Here is a 21,579-nt window from a genome sequence, read left to right as displayed (position 1 = left end):
AACAGGACTCAAAATCAACACCATAGCCTGTTCCTCCAAGCAAACGCCACCTACTGACAGGGACGGCATCTTGCACAGCCTTTCCACGGCACCCACTGACTCAATATACAGGGAGTGGTCCAATTTCACCCACAGGCACCACCTAACGCCTCAGAAACTAAACAAGGTGTGTGAATACCCAAACAATAACCTAAGGAAAGAAACAACAACTGATCGACATGGGAAGAAATCAGCGAAAGAACTCAGGAAATATGAAGAACCAAACGGAAAACACACCCCCAAGGAGGAGCACCAGCCCCCTAGAAACGGACACCGACCAAAATCAGGCAACCGATATGACAGAAAAGGAATTTCGTATGTGGATCATAAGAACACTCACCCAGCTGCAACAACAACTCAATAACCAACACCAAGAAAACACAAAAAACCTCCAAGAAATGGAACAAAGGTTCAACAAAGAGATTGACACAGTGAAGAAAACTTTAACCGAAGTCCTGGAGATAAAGAATCAACTCAGAGAACTACAAAATACTGTGGAAAGTCTCAAGAACAGGGTAGATCAAGCAGAAGAAAGAATCTCAGAGCTTGAAGATAACACCTTCCAATTAAATAAATCAGTCACAGAAATACAGCAGAGAAACAAGAGAAAAGACCTAAGTCTACAAGAGCTGTGGGATTATGTGAAAAAACCTAACGTGAGGGTCATAGGTTTAGCCGAAGGGGAGGAAGACAACACTCAAGGGCTGGACAAGCTTTTTGAAGATATAATAGAGGAAAATTTCCCAGGCCTTGCTCAAAATCTCGATATACAAGTTCAAGAAGCCCAGAGGACCCCTGGGAGATTCAATGCAAACAGGAAGACGTCACGTCATGCAGTCATCAGACTGACCAAAGTATCAACTAAAGAGGACCTTCTAAGAGCTGTAAGACAAAAGAAGCAAGTGACATACAAGGGAAAGCCAATTCGAATAACATCAGACTTCTCTAATGAGACTTTACAAGCAAGGAGAGACTGGGGCCCCATTCTCACTCTTTTGAAACAAAACAATGCCCAGCCTAGAATATTATTCCCTGCAAAACTAAGCTTCATATATGAAGGAGAAATAAAAACATTCGCAGACAAGCAAAGGCTCAGAGAATTCACCAAGACAAGACCAGCCCTACAAGAAGTACTTAAAACAGCGTTATGCACGGAACATCATAATAATAATCCACGGATATAAAAACAACCAAAACCCAAAGATATTAAAGGCCAGATATTACAATGGCTCAAGACAGAAATCATAGCAACAACATCCAACCCAACAGAATGATCAGTAATCTACCTTACCTATCAGTTCTCTCAATAAATGTGAATGGCTTAAACTCTCCACTCAAGAGACATAGGCTGGCTGAATGGATAAGAAAATACAGGCCAAGTATATGCTGTCTTCAGGAAACACATTTAACCTGCAAGGATGCACATAGACTAAAAATAAAAGGGTGGAGATCAATATTCCAAGCAAATAGAAGCCAAAAGAAGGCTGGTGTGGCAGTTCTAATTTCAGACGATTTAGTTTTTAAACCAACAAAAGTAGTAAAAGACAAAGAGGGTCATTATATAATGGTGAAGGGCACAGTCCAACAAGAAGAGATAACAATTTTAAATATATATGCACCCAACTTAGGTGCACCCAGATTCATAAAGCAAACCTTACTGGAGCTAAGCAAATGGATTAATAGCAACTCCATAATCGCCGGGGATTTCAACACCCCACTGACGGCACGAGACAGATCCTCCAAACAGAAAATTAATAAAGAAATAATGGACTTAAACAAAACTCTAGAACAATTGGGTCTGACAGACATCTACAGAACATTCTACCCAAAATCCACTGAATATACGTTCTTCTCATCAGCTCACGGGACATTCTCTAAGATTGACCATATCCTAGGACACAAAGAAAATCTCAAGAAATTTAAAAAAATAGAAATCATACCATGTACCTTCTCAGATCACAGTGGAATAAAACTAGAAATCAACCCTAACAGAAACTCACATTTCTACACAAAAACGTGGAAATTAAACAACCTCCTACTAAATGATTACTTCGTAAATGAAGAAATCAAGACGGAAATAAAAAACTTCTATGAAGAAAACGACAATGGAGAGACAAGTTATCAACTCCTCTGGGACACAGCTAAAGCAGTTCTGAGAGGAAAGTTTATCTCCATAAATGCCTATAACCAAAAGGCAAGAAGATCACAAATAGACAATCTAATGAAACGACTCAAAGAGCTGGAAAAAGAAGAACAGACCAACCCCAAACCCAGCAGAAGAAGTGAAATCAACAAGATCAAATCAGAACTAAACGAAATTGAAAACAGGAAAGCTATTCAGGAGATTAATAAAACAAAAAGTTGGTTCTTTGAAAAAATAAACAAGATTGACACGCCGTTGGCTAAGCTAACGAAAAGCAGAAAAGAGAAATCTCTAATAAGCTCCATCAGGAATAAAAAAGGAGATATCACAACTGATCCCAAAGAGATACAAGCTACAATTTATGAATACTACAAAAATCTTTATGCACACAAACTGGAAAATGTGGAGGAAATGGACAAATTTCTAGAAACACACAGCCTCCCTAGGCTCAACCAGGAAGAAATAGATTCCCTGAACAGACCAATCTCAACAGCTGAAATAGAAACAGCAATTAAAAATCTCCCTAAAAAGAAAAGTCCCGGTCCAGATGGCTTCACACCTGAATTTTACCATACTTACAAAGAAGAACTAGTACCTATCTTGCAGAAACTATTCCACAACATCGAGAAGAACGGAAACCTCCCCGACACCTTTTATGAAGCAAATATTACTCTGATACCAAAACCAGGAAAGGATGCAACAAAAAAAGAAAACTACAGACCAATATCCCTAATGAATATAGATGCAAAAATTTTCAACAAAATCTTAGCTAACCGAATCCAGACACTTATCAAAAAAATAATCCACCACGACCAAGTGGGCTTCATCCCAGGGATGCAGGGATGGTTCAACATACGTAAATCTATAAATGCAATTCACCACATAAACAGAAGCAAAAACAAAGACCACATGATCCTTTCAATAGATGCAGAAAAAGCTTTTGACAAAATTCAACACCCTTTCATGATACGAACACTTAAGAAAATAGGCATAGAAGGGACATACCTAAAAATGATACAAGCCATATATGACAGACCCATAGCCAACATCATACTGAATGGGGAAAGATTGAAATCATTCCCACTTAGAACTGGAACCAGACAAGGCTGCCCACTATCTCCACTTCTGTTCAACATAGTGCTAGAAGTCTTGGCTACAGCAATCAGACAAGAAAATGGAATCAAAGGTATCCAAATAGGGGCAGAAGAGATCAAACTTTCACTGTTTGCTGATGATATGATATTGTATCTAGAAAACCCCAAGGATTCAACCAAGAAACTCCTGGAACTGATCAATGAATTTAGTAAAGTCTCAGGATACAAAATTAATACACAGAAATCAGAGGCATTCATATACGCCAACAACAATCTAATTGAGAACCAAATCAAAGACTCAATTCCCTTCACAATAGCAACAAAGAAATTAAAGTACCTAGGAATATATTTAACCAAAGAGGTAAAAGACCTCTACAGGGAGAACTATGAAACACTGAGGAAGGAAATAGCAGAGGATGTAAACAGATGGAAATCCATACCATGCTCGTGGATCGGCAGACTCAATATCATCAAAATGTCTATACTACCCAAACTGATCTACAGATTCAATGCAATACCTATTAGAATCCCATCAGCATTCTTCACAGATATAGAAAAAATAATTTTACGCTTCGTATGGAACCAAAGAAGACCCCGAATATCAAGAGCAATTCTAGGCAACAAAAACAAAATGGGAGGCATTAATATGCCAGATATCAAACTATACTACAAAGCTGTAGTAATTAAAACAATATGGTATTGGCACAAAAACAGGAATATTGACCAGTGGAACAGATGTGAGAATCCTGAAATAAAACCATCCTCATATAGCCATCTCATCTTTGACAAAGCAGACAAAAACATACGCTGGGGAAAAGAATCCCTCTTCAATAAATGGTGCTGGGAAAACTGGATAGCCACCTGTAGAAGGCTAAAACAGGACCCACACCTTTCACCTCTCACAAAAACCAACTCACGCTGGATAACAGACTTAAACCTAAGATATGAAACTATTAGAACTCTAGAGGAAAAAGTTGGAAACACTCTCCTAGACATCGGCCTGGGCAAAGAGTTTATGAAGAAGTCCCCAAAGGCAATCACAGCAGCAACAAAAATAAATAAATGGGACATGATCAAACTACAAAGCTTCTGCACAGCCAAAGAAATAGTCATGAAAGTAAACAGACAACCTACAGAATGGGAGAAAATTTTTGCATCCTATGCATCCGATAAGGGACTGATAACTAGAATATACTTAGAACTCACGAAAATTAGGAAGAAAAAATCAAATAACCCCATTAAAAAGTGGGCAAAGGACTTGAACAGAAATTTTTCTAAAGAAGACAGAAGAATGGCCAACAAACATATGAAGAAATGCTCAACATCTCTAATCATCAGGGAAATGCAAATCAAAACCACAATGAGATATCACTTAACCCCAGTGAGAATGGCCTTTATCAAAAAATCTCCAAACAATAAATGCTGGCGTGGTTGCGGAGAGAGAGGAACACTCCTACACTGCTGGTGGGACTGCAAACTAGTTCAACCTCTGTGGAAAGCAATATGGAGATACCTTAAAGCGATCCAAGTGAATCTACCATTTGATCCAGCAATCCCATTGCTGGGCATCTACCCAAATGATCCAGTGACACTCTACAAAAAAGACACCTGCACTCGAATGTTTATAGCAGCACAATTCATAATTGCAAGGCTGTGGAAACAGCCCAAGTGCCCATCAATCAAAGAATGGATTAATAAAATGTGGTATATGTACACCATGGAGTACTATTCAGCTCTAAGAAACAATGGTGATATAGCACACCTTATATTTTCCTGGTTAGAGCTGGAACCCATACTACTAAGTGAAGTATCCCAAGAATGGAAAAACAAGCACCAGATATATTCTCCAGCAAACTGGTATTAACTGAGTAGCACCTAAGTAGACACATAGGTGCTACAGTAATAGGGTATTGGGCAGGTGGGAGGGGGGAGGGGGGCGGGTATATACATACATAGTGAGTGAGATGTGCACCATCTGGGGGATGGTCATGATGGAGACTCAGACTTTTGGGGGGAGGGGGGGAAATGGGCATTTATTGAAACCTTAAAATCTGTACCCCCATAATATGCCAAAATAAAAAAAAAAAAAAAAAAAAAAAAAAAAAATAATGCAACATCCTGATGTATGTCCATTTGACACAAGGAGATGAATTAGATGTTGACCAATTTACCCAAGCAAAGTGTATTTTGAGTTTGCTTTTGTAGACATAACACTTTTAGGAAGTGCCCTTAGATGAGACTTAGTGCTTCAAATAAGGAATTTTTGAGCAACCACTCCCAAGATAGATGGCATCTGAGAACAACTGTGTTCATTAATACACACACATAAATGAGCTCACTCATTTACCCATACTCTGCAGCTCACCCATACTCTGCAGACTGGTCTATGCTCCAGGAATTCCTTTCTTTTCTTTTCTCAGGCACAAGCCTAAACAATTTAAGAGAGCTGCAGTACAATAGTTTATTTTTCTTTCTTTCTTTCTTTTCTTTCTTTCTTTCTGCCTGTCTTTCTTTCTTTTTTGATAGCTGTAAACAGCTCTCTATCAAAAAAGGAAAGTTCTTACCCCATGGTGCTTCAGTTGGAATACATTTACAAAATTAACTTTGAAAAAAATTGGAGTTGATTAGTTACATTAGATATTCTGTCAACAAATTCAACTCGTTCTAATCAGTTATAATTAACACTGATGTTTGATGAGAGGCACAAGTAAGAGTAGCAAGTTGACATGCTGAACTGCCCCCCTAGGGGGTTGGGTAAAGCCTGCTCATTATCTTCAACTTGGAAAAGAAGAGTGTTTGCCTGCTTTGGCCAAATTGGCAAAAGAAACGTATGCCCGGCCTCTAATGGTTATAAGGCTGTTTTGTGCACATTTAGCAAACTTGGCAGGCAGGTTTTCGTTTTCTCCAGGAATAGGATGTGAATTCTGGAATCCTGGCACTTAAGCAAAGTCAACTGCCAACCTAACCCATGCTTTCCATTATGGTTCTTCAGTCCAAGAATATTAGAGAACATCTCTCAGCAAGGGCAGCAATAATTAAATTAGCATGCTTGTATGGCCTAAAATAATCCACTGGATGATAGAAAGGAGGCAGAGCTGGTCATTGGACTACACCAGACACATTCCCCAGATTGGCAAGGAGGGAGCTCCTGGCATGCCTTGCTCCTCACCACCATGCGACAAGATCATCTAAGCAGATCGCATTCGCGACAACACTTTTAAATTCCCACCAAGCATAAATGCTGCTTTTTGTTTAACTCAGACTTGCCATTACTTTACAAAACAGATTTTCTTTTCACCATTGAATTCCTTGTAGTTCTACTGGGGAAATAAAGAAGAGAAATAGAATCTAGTATCGTAATTAGCATGTACAGATTCATTACCCATGTGAATCCTTCCAACCAGGACTGTTAGCCCCAGAACTCCTTACTGGTCCTGTTACCCCTGCTCCAGGACCACTCTAACCAGTGCTGTGACCCCCAGAATGGGGTTCTCCTCTCTCTCTCACTTGGATTTTCCATCTTTACTTTTAAAGTACTTAGTTCTTGCCGGGCGCGGTGGCTCACGCCTGTAATCCTAGCTCTCTGGGAGGCCGAGGCGGGCGGATTGCTCGAGGTCAGGAGTTCGAAACCAGCCTGAGCAAGAGCGAGACCCCGTCTCTACTATAAATAGAAAGAAATTAATTGGCCAACTGATATATATAGAGAAAATTAGCCGGGCATGGTGGCACATGCCTGTAGTCCCAGCTACCCGGGAGGCTGAGGCAGAAGGATCACTCGAGCCCAGGAGTTTGAGGTTGCTGTGAGCTAGGCTGACGCCAGGGCACTCACTCTAGCCTGGGCAACAAAGCGAGACTCTGTCTCAAAAAAAAAAAATAAATAAATAAAAAAATAAAAAAAAAAAAAAATAAAGTACTTAGTTCTTATCAGCCTGCAAACGTGCACATCTTTTTATTCCACACTCACCTTCCACTACTTCTTACTTAACGTACTTATTTTTTAATCTTTTGGATCTTATTTCCACCCTCTTTGCTGCACTTGAACATCTCTCCCCACAGCCCTGCCTCCCAAATCTAGACTGTCTTCATTCTGGGAGCCCTCTCTGAAATATTTGACTGTATCGACCACCCATGTTTAATCTCTTCCTCCCCATAGTACCAGCAGTACGAATTCTCCGAACTTTCTCATTAGCCTCTTGGGTTTCTCTTCCCCTTCCTCTTAAATATAGATAAATCCCTAATGGTCACTATAGCCCTTTATCCCCTTTTCTCAGTTCTCTTTTTTGATAATCCCTTTTATTTCTAAAGGCGACCATTGAAACAAATGCTTATTTGCCTACTCCTTAGTGTCTGTGGTAGAGCACAGGGGGTAATATCTAGAAGTATTGATGTTACTGGACTATAACTAATATTAAAACATATTCTCACATTAAACCAAACAAATATAAATATAAAGTTGTACACTTAAGAGTTTTCATTTAATCGAGTATTTATAAGCTCAGTTGTAAAAGAAAATTTAAAAACGCATATACATTAAAAATAAAATGCAAAATTAAAATGAATTTTTAGATGAAGCATAAACTTTCCAGGAAAATCTGCCTTTTATGCCCCAACTCTCTCTCCACCAAACAACTCTATCTCACATTTTCAATAACTTCATGGACAATTCCATATGGATCTCTCATAGGATCTTGACACTCCATATTGAAAACTGAATTCTCATCTCCTTCTAAACCTGTTTCCATCCCCAGGGATCCTATTGCTATCAGTGCTGCCATCAGTCTGGTAGTGACTCAGTCTCAAACTCTTACAATATTGTGATTTCTCACTCTCCTTGGTTGCTGTGTCCAAGCAGTTGCCAAGCCTGCAAATTCATGATCACCCTTTCATCAATTTTCTTATCTCCCTTCCTACCTTTATTACCTTTCTTCTAGTTCCTACTTCTCTTTGCCTCAAGTATCGCATCAGTAATCCTAAATGATGTGCTTGCCTCCTTCACTTCCCACGCATATCATACATACTTCTGTCATGTTCGTCATTTTCACTCTCAAAAACTTTCATGACTCCAGCATCTATTGTATCAGGATAAAGCTCTTTAGCCTGGCAAACAAAGTCTTCCCCAGTCTAGTCACAACCTTTCTTACTTTGCTCTGCTTTTATCCACCAAAGTTCTTATATTCTCACAAAAATAGTTCATTCAAGCCTTATAAAACATTAGCATTTTTCCTATGTATATAGAGAAAAAACAAAGTGAGGGTTTAAAGCAGTTAACTACACGGACATCTCAATAGGCAAAGCTTAGTTCTTAAATCCATCATGCCCCTTTTTACCCAAGAGGGTGTACTTCATCAGAGTGATGGAGTGTGTTAAGCAGAGTACATCATCTGCTGCAGGAGCAGAGAGAGGTTTAATTTCACTTTAACTCCTACCCTCTTTCCATGTACAGCATTGCTGCCAAGTCCCTTGGGCCTATTGGATTTCCATGTATGTGTATTTCTTTGCTTCTGTGTGATCTCAGCAGGATAAATGAACCTAAGATATTAAAATGTAATTTGTTCAGATCTTTGCCTCCAGGGTGAACACTAAGATGCTGCCATCAGCCAGAAAATTTGTGATCTAATTTAGAAGCAGTGAGCCATGCTGTCTTTTCTCAGACACTTCAGAAAGCTGCACTGGGTCCCACTTTTCTATGGTTTTGTGCAAGGTTTTCTTTCAAGCTATAAACAACGTTGATATTTTTTTCTCCTCTTTGCCATTTCAAGAAAGAGTCACTTAGTAAAAGCAGGGAGTAGGAACTATACTCTTTAGCTGTCACTCTGTTGAAATGCCATATTGTACAAGTGACTTACCTTTAATCTCTTGGATTCTGCTCTATCAAAGACTTTCCTACGCTGACCCACTTTTTACCTAGACTTTTTGGACGAACTCTGTCCCTGACACTTGCAGACCAAGTTCCATGATCAGCACTCAACTGGCCTAAGCAAAGCACTCCTCATGCTCTGAAAGATTTCTTACCTAAGCATCATCAGGTTCAAATCTTTAAAACTGCCACTAAACCAAAATCAAAGCAATGTTTTCCGTTTTCCTATAGACAATTTTAGTTCTTCTCTCCTCTTAGCTAAAGGCAAGTTATTGTTACTTCTTTGGTTATTTCATTTTTTTCTTTGGTTCCTCAGAGGAAAAAAAAAATGCTGGGCTATAAAAAGTTTGTATCAGGTGAAAATTCTAGACTTTTTTTTAATCCAAAGGCATAGTTGGGATGGAAGTGGAAGGCATTGGATATGATTTTCTTTAAAAGAATTCAGCACAGTGAGCAGTTGGATTAAATCCAATTTAAGTAAGAGCCAGAAGCTACAGACAGATGAGTTGCTGGACATCCTAGAAAAGATCTGAGAGATTTAAAGTCTCTTTGGGGATTAAAGATTTCCTAATACTCTCTTTTTACTCTCCAAGAAGACAGAAAAAGGAAAGGTTTTTAACTTCATAAATGAAATGTAAGATGGCTGCCATTTTATTTTTACCTAGCCTAATAGACACACACCCGGAGAGAGAAAGTAAACAGTAAGAAACGTATTTACATTAACTTCAGAGTAATTTAGTACCAAAATGCCAGCCTACCAGTTGAAACTCATGTGAAGTCGGCATTTCCTTAACTTTTTTCTGGCAACTTTGTGAAATACAACTTTTCCCGAATGAGAAGTAAGAGAACAGAAAGCACTAGAATCCTCAGGTCTTCAGCTTAAAAACAAGGGAGTCACTGGCTGCTGCAGACACCAACGTTGTGAACACTAATTGACAGCTGCTTAGCGATGCAACTAAAAGGTTTTTGAGGTTTTTAAAATAAGATGTCCCCTCGAAACTCAGAAGGTAAATCTGATAGAAAGCAAATAACATTCTCCGCAAATGCGGTAAAGCAATGCACTAGCAAATGTTATTAGCAAGTGAGAAGAAAGTGTTTGTGGGCCCAGTGACTACACCTTTAAATAACCTTAGTGAAGGCAGCAGAACATAGACACACTCTTTAAAATTCTGTTCACCTCCAGATCTCAGGTTTCATCCAACACTGGGTCTCAATTCCTTACTGCAAAAAACAGTGCGACTGGAAAGAACAGAATGATGCCCCATGCTACAAATGTACGTCTTAACTCCTCAATCTAACTTCCAAGGAAAGTGAAGAGGATAATGGTAGGGATATTAATAAAAGTTCTTTAATCAGAGCTCAAAATAGGCATGTCTTTTATTTCTAAATCCAGCATATTATAATGTTCTCCTTTCTTTAAAATAACAAAGATTCCATGCAGATTATTAAAACAACTTTGCAAGCTTGATCAAAAGGCATATCAATTTCTAGGAATGGGTTTATTTTTCGATTTCATTTTCCTCTGTGAAAACCTTTATTAGATGCTCAACTCTAAGTGTGTTCTGACCATATAATTTAGCAGAATGCTGCACTTCCATGAGCCTATTTTCATCATGCAGTCAATTGTTCATCATGAATATAAATATAATCCACAGGCTTCAACAAAATGTGGTACACTTTTAGGACTACCTTAAAATAAAAGTTGTATAAATTGTCACTGAAAATTACACAGCCACGTTACCTGTATTTCAGATTGTACTGATTAAGTCTTTCATATAACCAACCCATTCAACAGAGATAATTAGATAGTATAGGAAGCTCTAACATTATAAAATCAAAGAACTTAAGTCTCATTGTAAGCTGTAAGTGCTCATCAGGCTCATGTCTCCAATGTTTATAAGACACGAATGCCACCTACTGGCAAGTGTTAAAGATTGCACTGTCTGACCAAGAGCCATTGACTTCATCCTTGCTATCTGACCGTGACAGGTTTTCCCATATACCTGAAACGCACCATTTATGTTAGGTGTACAGCTTGCCATGCGGGATATTCATTTTTTTGTAAGGAGACCACATAAAAAGTTTTGGCTTTTATCATTATATCTTATGTTGTATATGCATTATATATGCATAAGCACATGTTTGTTCCCTTGTTTTTTTAGACTATGTTCCCCAACTATAATGTAATCTCAACAAGAGTAACGACATTATTTTATTCACTGATGTATTCTGCTGGGCCTAGAACAGTGCCTAGCCCTATGTAAATATTCATTATATACCAATGAAAGAATAAATGAGCAGAATGATAATATGGCTTTAAGGTAATATAGAATATTGACTAATAGCCTAAGGGTTTGTTTTGTTTTGTTTTTATATTTTATCTATTTTTTTATTTTAGCATATTATGGGGGTACAAGTGTCAAGGTTATGTATATTGCCCATGTCCTCCCTCCCCCCTCATGAGTTCAAACTATGGCTCTTTTTTCTGTTCTCTGTCTTGGACTTTTCTCATATTTCTTAATTACTTTAAGCTTCAGTTTGTTTATCTATAAAATGAGGTAAAACCAAGGTAGTTGGAATAATTAAAAGGGCAAATGTTTATAAAGCGCTTGGCACAAAGTAAGTGCATAATAAGTAATAGTATGATCTTTGTTATAAAATTCTATAATTTGGGGAATGTAAAGTAGTACAACCATATGGAAAACAGTATGGAGGATCCTCAAAAAACTAATAATAGAACTACCATATGATCCAGCAATCCCACAGCAGGATATATATCCAAAAGAAAAAAAATCAATATATTGAATATATTTAAAAATATATTGAAAAATCAATATATATGACTGCAATTCCGTGTTTATTGCAGCACTATTCACAATAGCCAAGACATAGAATCAACCTAAGTGCCCATCAATGGCCGAATTGATAAAGAAAATATGATATATGTACGCAATGGAATACTATTCACCCATAAAAAAGAATGAAATCCTATCATTTGCAGCAACATGGATGGAACTGGAGGACATTATATTAAGTGAAATAAGCCAGGCACAGAAAGACAAATTTTGTATGTTCTCACTTATACGTGAGAGCTAAAAACATGGATCTTGTGAAGGTAAAGAGTAGAATGGTGGTTGCCAGGCGAGGGTGAGGGATGAAGAAAAGTTGGTTAATGGGTACAAACATATAGTTAGAAGGAATAAGTTCTAGTATTTTATAGTACAGTAGGGAAATTATGACTAATAATTTATTATATATTTCAAAAGAGCTGGAAGAGAAGAACTGTCATGTTCCCAACACAAAGAAAGTATCAGTGTTTGAAATGATGGATATCCCAGATACCCTGATTTGATAATTACACATTGTATGCATCTCAAAATATCACTTGTACCCTAAAAGTATGTAGAATTACAAGCTGGGCATGGTGGCTCATGCCTGTAATCCTAGCACTTTGGGAAGCTGAGGTGGGAGGACTGTTTGAGCTCAGGAGTTCGAGACCAGCATGAGCAGGAGTAAGACCCCATCTCTACTAAAAAAGGAAAGAAATTAGCTAGACAAATTTAAATATATATATATATATATATATATATATCAAAATTAGCCGGGCACGGTGGCATATGCTTATAGTCCCAGCTACTCGGGAGGCTGAGGTAGGAAGATCGCCTGAGCCCAGGAGTTTGAGATTGCCGTGAGCTAGGCTGACGCCACGGCACTCTAGCCAGGGCTACAGCGTGAGACTCTGTCTCAAAAAAAAAAAAAAAAAAAAAGTATGTAGAACTATGACTCATCAATTTAAAAATACCAAAATAAATAAATAAATTCTATGATTCTGAGGGGTTTGTCAAAAACTTAAAGTATGCATGCCAAGAGCTCTTCTTTCTCCATCCTCCTTGCCCTCAATTTCCAGTCCACATCTAACCTACAAAGTCCTACAGTTCCATCAAGTGCTGGTCCCAAGCTGGTGTCCATAAAGCTTCAACATTCAAGTAGTCATAGATACTTGGGGTTCTTAGGAGTTATAGTGTGATATTTGAGTAACTATTCTAAAAATCTTGAACCATCTGCCTCCTGATCAGCGGTGAAAATAAAATAATAAAAATCTTTAACCAGGCCAAGCATAGTGGCTCACACCTGTAATCCTAGCACTCTGGAAGGCCAAGGTGGGAGGATCACTTGAGGTCAGGAGTTTGAGACCAGCCTAAGCAAGAGGGAGATCCCATCTCTACTAAAAATAGAAAGAAATAGCTAGGCCTAGTGATGTACGCCTGCAGTCCCACCTACTAAGAAGGCTGAGGAAGGAGGATTGCTTCAGCCCAGGAATTTGAGGTTGCTGTGAGTTAGGCTGACACCATGGCACTCTAGCCCCAGTGATGGAGTGAGACTCTGTCTCGAAAAAAAAAAAATCAAAATCTCTAACTGTACACTGACGTGCTTGAATAGTTCAGAACTCTCTGGGGGGTTTTGCAATGGTTTTAATTTATATTACAGCTGATATTACATTTTGTTGCCTGCCAGGGAACCATTTTGTACTTGCAGGGAAATATCTACACAAGAGTGTTTCTGTTAGAATATCAGGCAAGCAACAGAAAACTCACTGAAACTGACTTAAACATTAAAGAGCTATACTGTCTCTTGTAATGTAAAGTCCACAGGTAGTGTTTTTGCTGATCCGACATCATAACAACATCAAGAAAAGCCCATGTTCTTTTCATTCCATGCTCTTCTATCCTCAGTATTGTTTTATCCTGAGGCCAGTTCTTCTTGTGTTCTTAGGATACTTCCAGCAGAAATCTGGGCCACGTGGTGATCTTATTCACACTCAGTGGGAGAGAGAGAGAGAATGGCTCCCAGAAAAATCCTAGGAGAGATGGGGGATCTTTCCCATAAAGCCCTGACAAACCATTTCTCTTGGCTCATTGGTCAAAATACTAGAACATCTCCATTGTTGAATTGGCTGATTCTTACGACTAATCTCATTGGCTTAGAGTCTTAGATCAATCAGGATCCATTCCTGGGGACCAATGGGATCAGCCTCCACTGAGTCCTACGTGTTGCATAGGAGGGGAGGAGCCCGAACAAACCCAGGTTTGTTAAAAAGGAAAGAATGGAAGCAGGAAAGGCAGCTAAAATTCCCCACACTAATGAGCACACACAAATACAGTAGTCTGGTCTAGGAAAACAAATGTCAGTATGTTGAACTGTTCCTGGTTTTTAAAAAAAATAATTCCTGAAATAATTTTTTAAGGGAACACTTTTTGACAGTCCAAACACTTTTTGACACACACAAGAAATCTATTATGCTTCAACAGAGATTGGGTCTGTTTAGACCCAAATATATTCAGGTCAATGGTAACATAAAAGTTCTGTAATCTTTTACTAAACATGATACAGATTTGACAACAGAAAGATACATTAAAACTCTCTATGAGAACAGTGTCTTCTTTCCCTGGATCTCAGTTTCCTCACCTGTTAAATACAAGATGAAATAAATAAGTTCAAAGGTTTTTCTCAACTTTTACATTCTGGTATGTGAATCTATATCCACCTATATCAACAAATGAATAGACATAATGATTTGCACCTTTTTTATTCATCATTCAAGTAAGTATTGACCTCCTATTATATGCACTCTACTCGATAAGGAACTGACAAAGACACATAGAAGGGTGAGGCAATTTTCTGTCTCCCAGAGCCTTTACTGGGGAGAAAAGGCAGATATAAGAAAAAGCCAGAAAATAGGGCAGCAAACAGTTGCTAAGCAACCATGGAGCAGAACAGAGGAGTGTCCTGGTCAATAAGAGGGAGGTGAGGTAAGAGGTTAGGCCCAAGCTATACTAGAAGAGCAGATATGGTTTAGAAGGTGGAACAAAATGGGGAAGGACATTTAAGCAAACACTGTGGATCAGGAATTGATTTAGTATGTTCATGAAACTGAGAAGACACGAATGATTGTGATGATGGATGACATTGATGAGGATGCTTGATGGTGTGATAGCTCCAGATTCCTGTGACCTACCAAGTGCCAGCACTTTAGTGACAGTATTTCATATAATCCTCATGATAGCTCCTGAAAGGAGGTGTCATAATCCACATTTTACCTTCAACTTACATTGCCCAGAATAAAAAAAAAAGATAGTAAGTAGTAAATCTGTGACTAAAACACAGGGCCATGCAACTTCAAAGACAATGCTTTTCTTTACCGCACTTCTCTGCCTCTTTGAAATGCAGTGGCTTTCCAAAATATCCCCATGAGCCTGAAAGTCAGACTATATGTCCATTTATCCATGAGGGCAAACTTAGGAAAACAAAAATGTTTATGTCAAGGCTACACTTCTTTCATAGGATTGAAAATATTAATAGCTTTATTCATCCAATAGAGACAGGACCTTGGTTGGGGAAGGATGCACAGTTTCACAATTTAGATTATCTACTTATTAGATAGAATAATGACTGTGAAGAAGATGGCATTGCTTGTTAGCCACTTAAATGTTAATATCTGGACATATTTGAGAAATAATAATACAGAGGCAGCTTTTACATTTTTATCTTAAAATTGGATTGAGGGATTCTGCTGGAAAGTGATGTCGTTTCTGGGTTACTTGCTATTCTGCACATGGTCATACTGCTGAAAGAGAAAGAGAGAGAGAGAGAGACCTTGCTGACCTACACAGACACTGCAAATCCACCTCTGTCATCGACAGAACAGCACTCTACAAGATATTCAATTCAAGCCAGCATATATTCGGAGCTCCTATGATGGCTTCTCGGGCCAAGGCATACACTGGTTAGTGTCACCCCAGAGTATGACTATCATATGAAGCACAGACACACCCAAACTCCATCATCTGGACAGCATTGTTCAGTGGAAATGTTCCTGCCACTCTGCTCTAATTCCCAAACACGCTGCCCTGGAAGCCACGTACCATGACTACTGAACTTCCTTCACCAGCCACCATTCCCTCCCCTACGATTGTAAAAAATGCCTTTTGATCTGTGACCTGCATTTAAAAGCTGACATCTGGTGGTTAGGGTGGTAATTAGACATCATTTAAAAGTTATTTCTGCCTTGTTAACTGAGTTACTCTGTGATCAAATTATGGGATAATTTAGAGGAATTCAGGCATATTGATTGTATAATCCATAATGTGTGTAATTAATAACTCCCCCCTAAAAGCTCCTGTGAGAAATTGTAAGGATTCACATTAGACAAAAAGTCAAACCCTGAATAGTGCTTTCTCCTCAATGCCTTTTATTAACTACACATAAAAGGGAAAGCTTTCAAAGGAGATGAAATCAAGATTCAATGCCAGAATTTATGGACACTGCTGCACAGCTTACATCCCTAATGGCCCTAAACTGGTGTATATTGGAAATCCTCTTGCCCTGAGTGCCTGAGGTGTCATCTTTCTGGAAGTGCATGTCTTTGGAGGCACTCTGGCTGCTGCATTCCTATGAATAGTTTTATCCACCATTCTTGACTTATAAATTGGGCTTGTCCTAGCCATGGGGGCTGCAATGGTGCAGGCTGGTCTATCTCACAACAAGCTGGTGCCAGCCATTTAGTTAGTATAGGCTGTTTCTACTTACGTCCCAGTAGCAACTAAAGAGTTATATTGGTTTTGGAGTAGGTGACAAGGTTTGGAGCTCTGTATTCTTGAATCTTATCCTGCTATTTACAACCACACAAGGTCCCCAGATATATGCACACATAAACACACAACCATTATTTATTATTAACTAGAGTATCTGCCCCAAACTCCTTTCTATTCTCCTACCCTATGAGTTGGGCTGGAGCTTCTGTGAGATTAAAGGGCACCTTGAGCTCTGTTCTATAGGCAAACTTAAGATCTCCGTTCAGTGGCTCCCTCATCCTGGCCCACTTTGGTACTGTCAGGCCTTCAAAGAACCTGATGGCGCCTGAACAGGTAGATTGCTGAGAATGAAAGAGAAAAGCAGACCTCATAAAAAAAAAAAAAAAACAGATGCACTAATTCAAAGAGAAGTGCCCGCCTTTCCCATCTGTAGAACAAAGGAAACGTGATCGTGTCTAACATTCACACATGGGCTGGTTGGGCACCTGCATCAATTTACCATTCTTCTTCTCCACCTACCAATGCACCACTTGGTGGGACAGTGACATAATAAGAGCTTATAGGCCGGGCGCGGTGGCTCACGCCTGTAATCCTAGCACTCTGGGAGGCCGAGGCGGGCGGATTGCTCAAGGTCAGGAGTTCAAAACCAGCCTGAGCGAGACCCCGTCTCTACCATAAAAATAGAAAGAAACTAATTGGCCAACTAATATATATAATATAAAAATCAGCCGGGCATGGTGGCTCGTGCCTGTAGTCCCAGCTACTCGGGAGGCTGAGGCAGGAGGATTGCTTGAGCCCAGGAGTTTGAGGTTGCTGTGAGCTAGGCTGACGCCATGGCACTCACTCTAGCCTAGGCAAGAAAGGGAGACTCTGTCTCAAAAAAAAAAAAAAAAAATAAGAGCTTATATTTGTTGAGCTCAGCACTCTGCTCAGTGATTTACATGCACTGTTGTATTCAACCATCAAAACAACTCTGGTAAGTGTCAACACTTGCCTATTTACAGATAATTACCTGATGAATGGGGACATTCAGCAATCTCCCCAAATCCCACAGCTGGGAACTGGTGGAGCCAAGACATTAGTTGCCAGGCCTGCCGGACCCCCAGGCTCACATTCTGAACCCTCTGCTGCCCCTTTAAGACCCTATTCCAAATACAGTCACAATCTGGGGAACTAATGGTGAGGATTTCAACATATGCATAGCTGTGCATTCCCCCAGAAACCCATTCCTCCTCGACGTAGTCCAGAGTTCCTCCTCCTTAGAGGCAGACTGGGAGAGAGACAAAGAGGAGGGGTAAGGAGAAAGAAAGACACTGATGACATGAAAAAAAAAAACAGTATCTTAAGAAGAAAAAATGGCCGTGAGAAATTTTCAGTGGTGAAGGAAGTCAAAAGATGTTTAAAATAAAAATGAAGAAATTTTTTTTTTTTTAAAAAAAGATGGCTTCTATTCCATTTTAAATTGTTTTCTGTGCAGTACTGTGTTCTGATATAGTCCCCTATGTTAGTTTGCTAGGGCTACCATTACAAATTACCACAGACTGGCTGGCTTAAACAACAGAATTTTGTTTTCTCACAGATCTGGAGGCGAGAAGCCCAAGATGAAGGTGTCAGCAGGTTGTGGTGTTCTGGGGCCTCTCTCCTTTGCTTATAGACAGCTGTCTTTTCCCTGTGTCTTTTTTCTGTATGTGTCTGTGTCCCAATCTCCTCTTCTTATAAGGACACAAGTCATTTGGATTAGGGCCCACCCCAGTGACCTCATTCAACTTTAATTACCTCCTTAAAGACCCTATTCCAAATACAGGCACAGTCTGGGGAACTAATGGTGAGGACTTCAACATATGAATTTGGGGTGGGGGCAAGACATAATTCAGCCTCTAGCACCACCACACACACACACACATGCACACTCGTCACCTCCAGACTTTCAGGAAAACTCTAGTGGACACGCTCTCTTAGGTAAGAGAAAATTGGTGGAAAATTATAGGCAAAGTTGTCCTCCATATACGGAGTTAATGAAAACACAGAAGGGAAAGCATGGGCCAGGAGGTGAGAAGCAAGACAGAAAGTAAGATTTTTAAGCAGGCACAGGAAACCTCTGAAAGATGAACTAGGAACAGTTTAACTCTCCCCACACTGTGGAAATATTAAGATTCCCAGCTACATGTGGGATGGGCCTGGAGTGTGTTTTGTTCTGTCTGCTTGCGAGTATTAAAGGAATTACAACTCCTAGAGGCCAGATATCTTTGAGTGAAGTGGTGATGAATGGTATGGCAGTTTTTCAGTGAATTACCATTAAATCCAAGCCTGCTTATCTAATCAGATGTCATGCAACCCCTTGTGGTGGAAATGTGATCCAGATACTCATCTCTTGCTTCCAGCCCTGTTTACCACTCCTCAACATTAAACCAGAACTAGAAAGGGTGTCAAGTAGTAGATGTGAGAAGAACAGTGGGCATCTCCTTGGATCCAAGGCAGCACAGTGATTCAAAATCAAATGTGCAGCTGGCCAGCGGAGAAATCCAAGTGACTCACAAAAGCTCTTTGGCTCAATCCTGTATAGTAGAATTCCAACACAGGAATAACATTATTAAATCTCCTGGCAATTCACAACCAATATTTTCAGTTAAAATTCATTGTGTTCTCCTACCCTTAAATAAGGTAATTGAATAAGCTATGCTAATGAAGGGATCTCCTTCACACTTAACAAAATTACCCTAAACCATTGTGAAAGGTCATTTCTGCTGACAGTGCAGAAGGAAAAAATGTTCCTTTGGTTCTATTTCTGGGTGAATGACACGCTTGTGGGGCTGACTGACAGGATCTGGTGCCAGCGTTGGGCTACGTGGCAGCTGGTCAGTCCAGCCAGGTAGCACACATGTACTGAGTCCTGTAGCAGCAGTCTCAGCTGGTCACTGACAAGGCAACCGTGTCAAAGATATATTTGGCAATTTGGTCACACTAAAATTTGATTGTGTGTGTGCACATGAGTCTATGCGTGTTTGACAATATAAATCAATAGAGTTTATTGGCAATTGTTTTTCAGACAGACAATAAACAGCACAAATGCTCAAATTTTCTCATCTCTTTGGAATCATGTGGAGCAAATAGGTGCAAAAAAGAAAAAGGAAGGGCAGTCAAAAAAAGAGGAAGGGCAAATGAGATATTCTACAGTATATTATGCGGTGAGGTTGGCACTGTAATTTTTGCAAAAGTACACACACACACACACACACACACACACACAAATTGAGGCCATTGGGGATAAAGAGAAGGAATTTAAACTCCAGCACAACCAATGCAAATTTAAGGCATTCGGTAAATAGCATTCACTCCCAAAAGTTATAATCTGGCCGGAGGACAAGAATGATGCAGGCATAAGAATAAGAAGCAAAAATAAGAGAAGAGAATTGGTGCCTGAAAACATTAAAGAAACAAATAGTCTATCTTAGGGGAAATATGCAGGACCCTTTAAAAAAATATTAAAGGGGGCCCAGAGCAGGCGCTGCTGCAGCAGCAACCAAGTCAGTGTTCGGGTGTTCATGTGTTTGGGAAGCTATTCAGGTGAGAAGGGGGGAAACCAGCAAGAGTGGCCCAAGCCCAGGAGGCCATCCACCAGCGGGACACAGAGGAGATGCTAAGCAAGAAGTCGGAGTCCCTGGAGAAGATCCAGTAAGAGCTGTTGGTGGCAAAGAAGCACAGCACCAACAATAAGCACACAGCCCTCCAAGCGCTAAGGTGCAAGGAGAGGCATGAAGAGCAGCTGACACGGATTGACAGCACACTACCAACCGCCCATCTCCCATGGGAGGCCCTGGACAAGGCCAGCACCAACACTAACACCGGGGGCCTCAAGAACATGGGCTATGCCGCCAAGACAATGAAGGCTGCCAGCGACAACACGGACATTGATCGTGTCGCAGAGTTAATGTAGGACATTGCTGACCAACAAGAACTTACAGAGGAGACTCTAACAGCCACTTCAAAGTGTGTAGAGTTTGGAGAAGAGTTTGACAAGGATGAGCTCATAGCAAAATTAGAAGAATAAATCTCACTCCAAGGCAATAGGGCTGCCTCGCTGCTCACTCTGCATAGCTGATCTGCACGAGCAGGGGAATAAACAGAGGGAGGGGTGCAGCAGGTGCCTGCTGTTTCTGATGTTGAATTTCTATAAAATAAGCTGTATTTGTGAATCCAACATTGAGCTTCTGGACTACACTAACTCCACTGCTGAGTCCTCCATGGACAGGGTCACCTGTTTGCAGTTGAAATGATCTGAAAATGTAGCTTCTGTCCTTTTAAGTCAGTAGATTTATCACACATCTCTTTGTAAGACTTGTATGATACTGGAAGAAAAGTTACTTTTTAAAAGCCATAGGCTTTCCTTGTCCTTAGCTGTAATAATGCATCTGATTTGGACTTCTTCGAGAGCAATAATTCTGCATTTACCTCTCTGGCTCACTCCTCACTCCCATTTTTCTGGTCTCTTCGAGTTTGTGACTCTGGTTTGAAATGGATGGTGTTACATTTACTCACCATGAAATTGGTACTAATCAATCAACATTTATGTGCATATATGGAAGTAACACTCATTGGGGGGCGGGCAGGTGGGAGTGGGCAGGAGGGGATGAGTATATTCAAACCTAATGGGTGCAGTGCCCACCGTCTAGACCAGGCGTCCTCAAACTACAGCCCGCGGGCCACATGCGGGTGTTTTTGTCCATTTGGTTTTTTACTTCAAAATAAGATATGTGCAGTGTGCATAGGAATTTGTTCATAGTTTTTTTGAAACTACAGTCCGGCCCTCCAACGGTCTGAGGGACAGTGAACTGGCCCCCTGCTTAAAAAGTTTGA

Source organism: Microcebus murinus, chromosome 1, assembly GCF_040939455.1.
Source record: "Microcebus murinus isolate Inina chromosome 1, M.murinus_Inina_mat1.0, whole genome shotgun sequence".
Taxonomy (NCBI): domain Eukaryota; kingdom Metazoa; phylum Chordata; class Mammalia; order Primates; family Cheirogaleidae; genus Microcebus; species Microcebus murinus.
Note: the sequence above shows the minus strand (reverse complement) of the source record.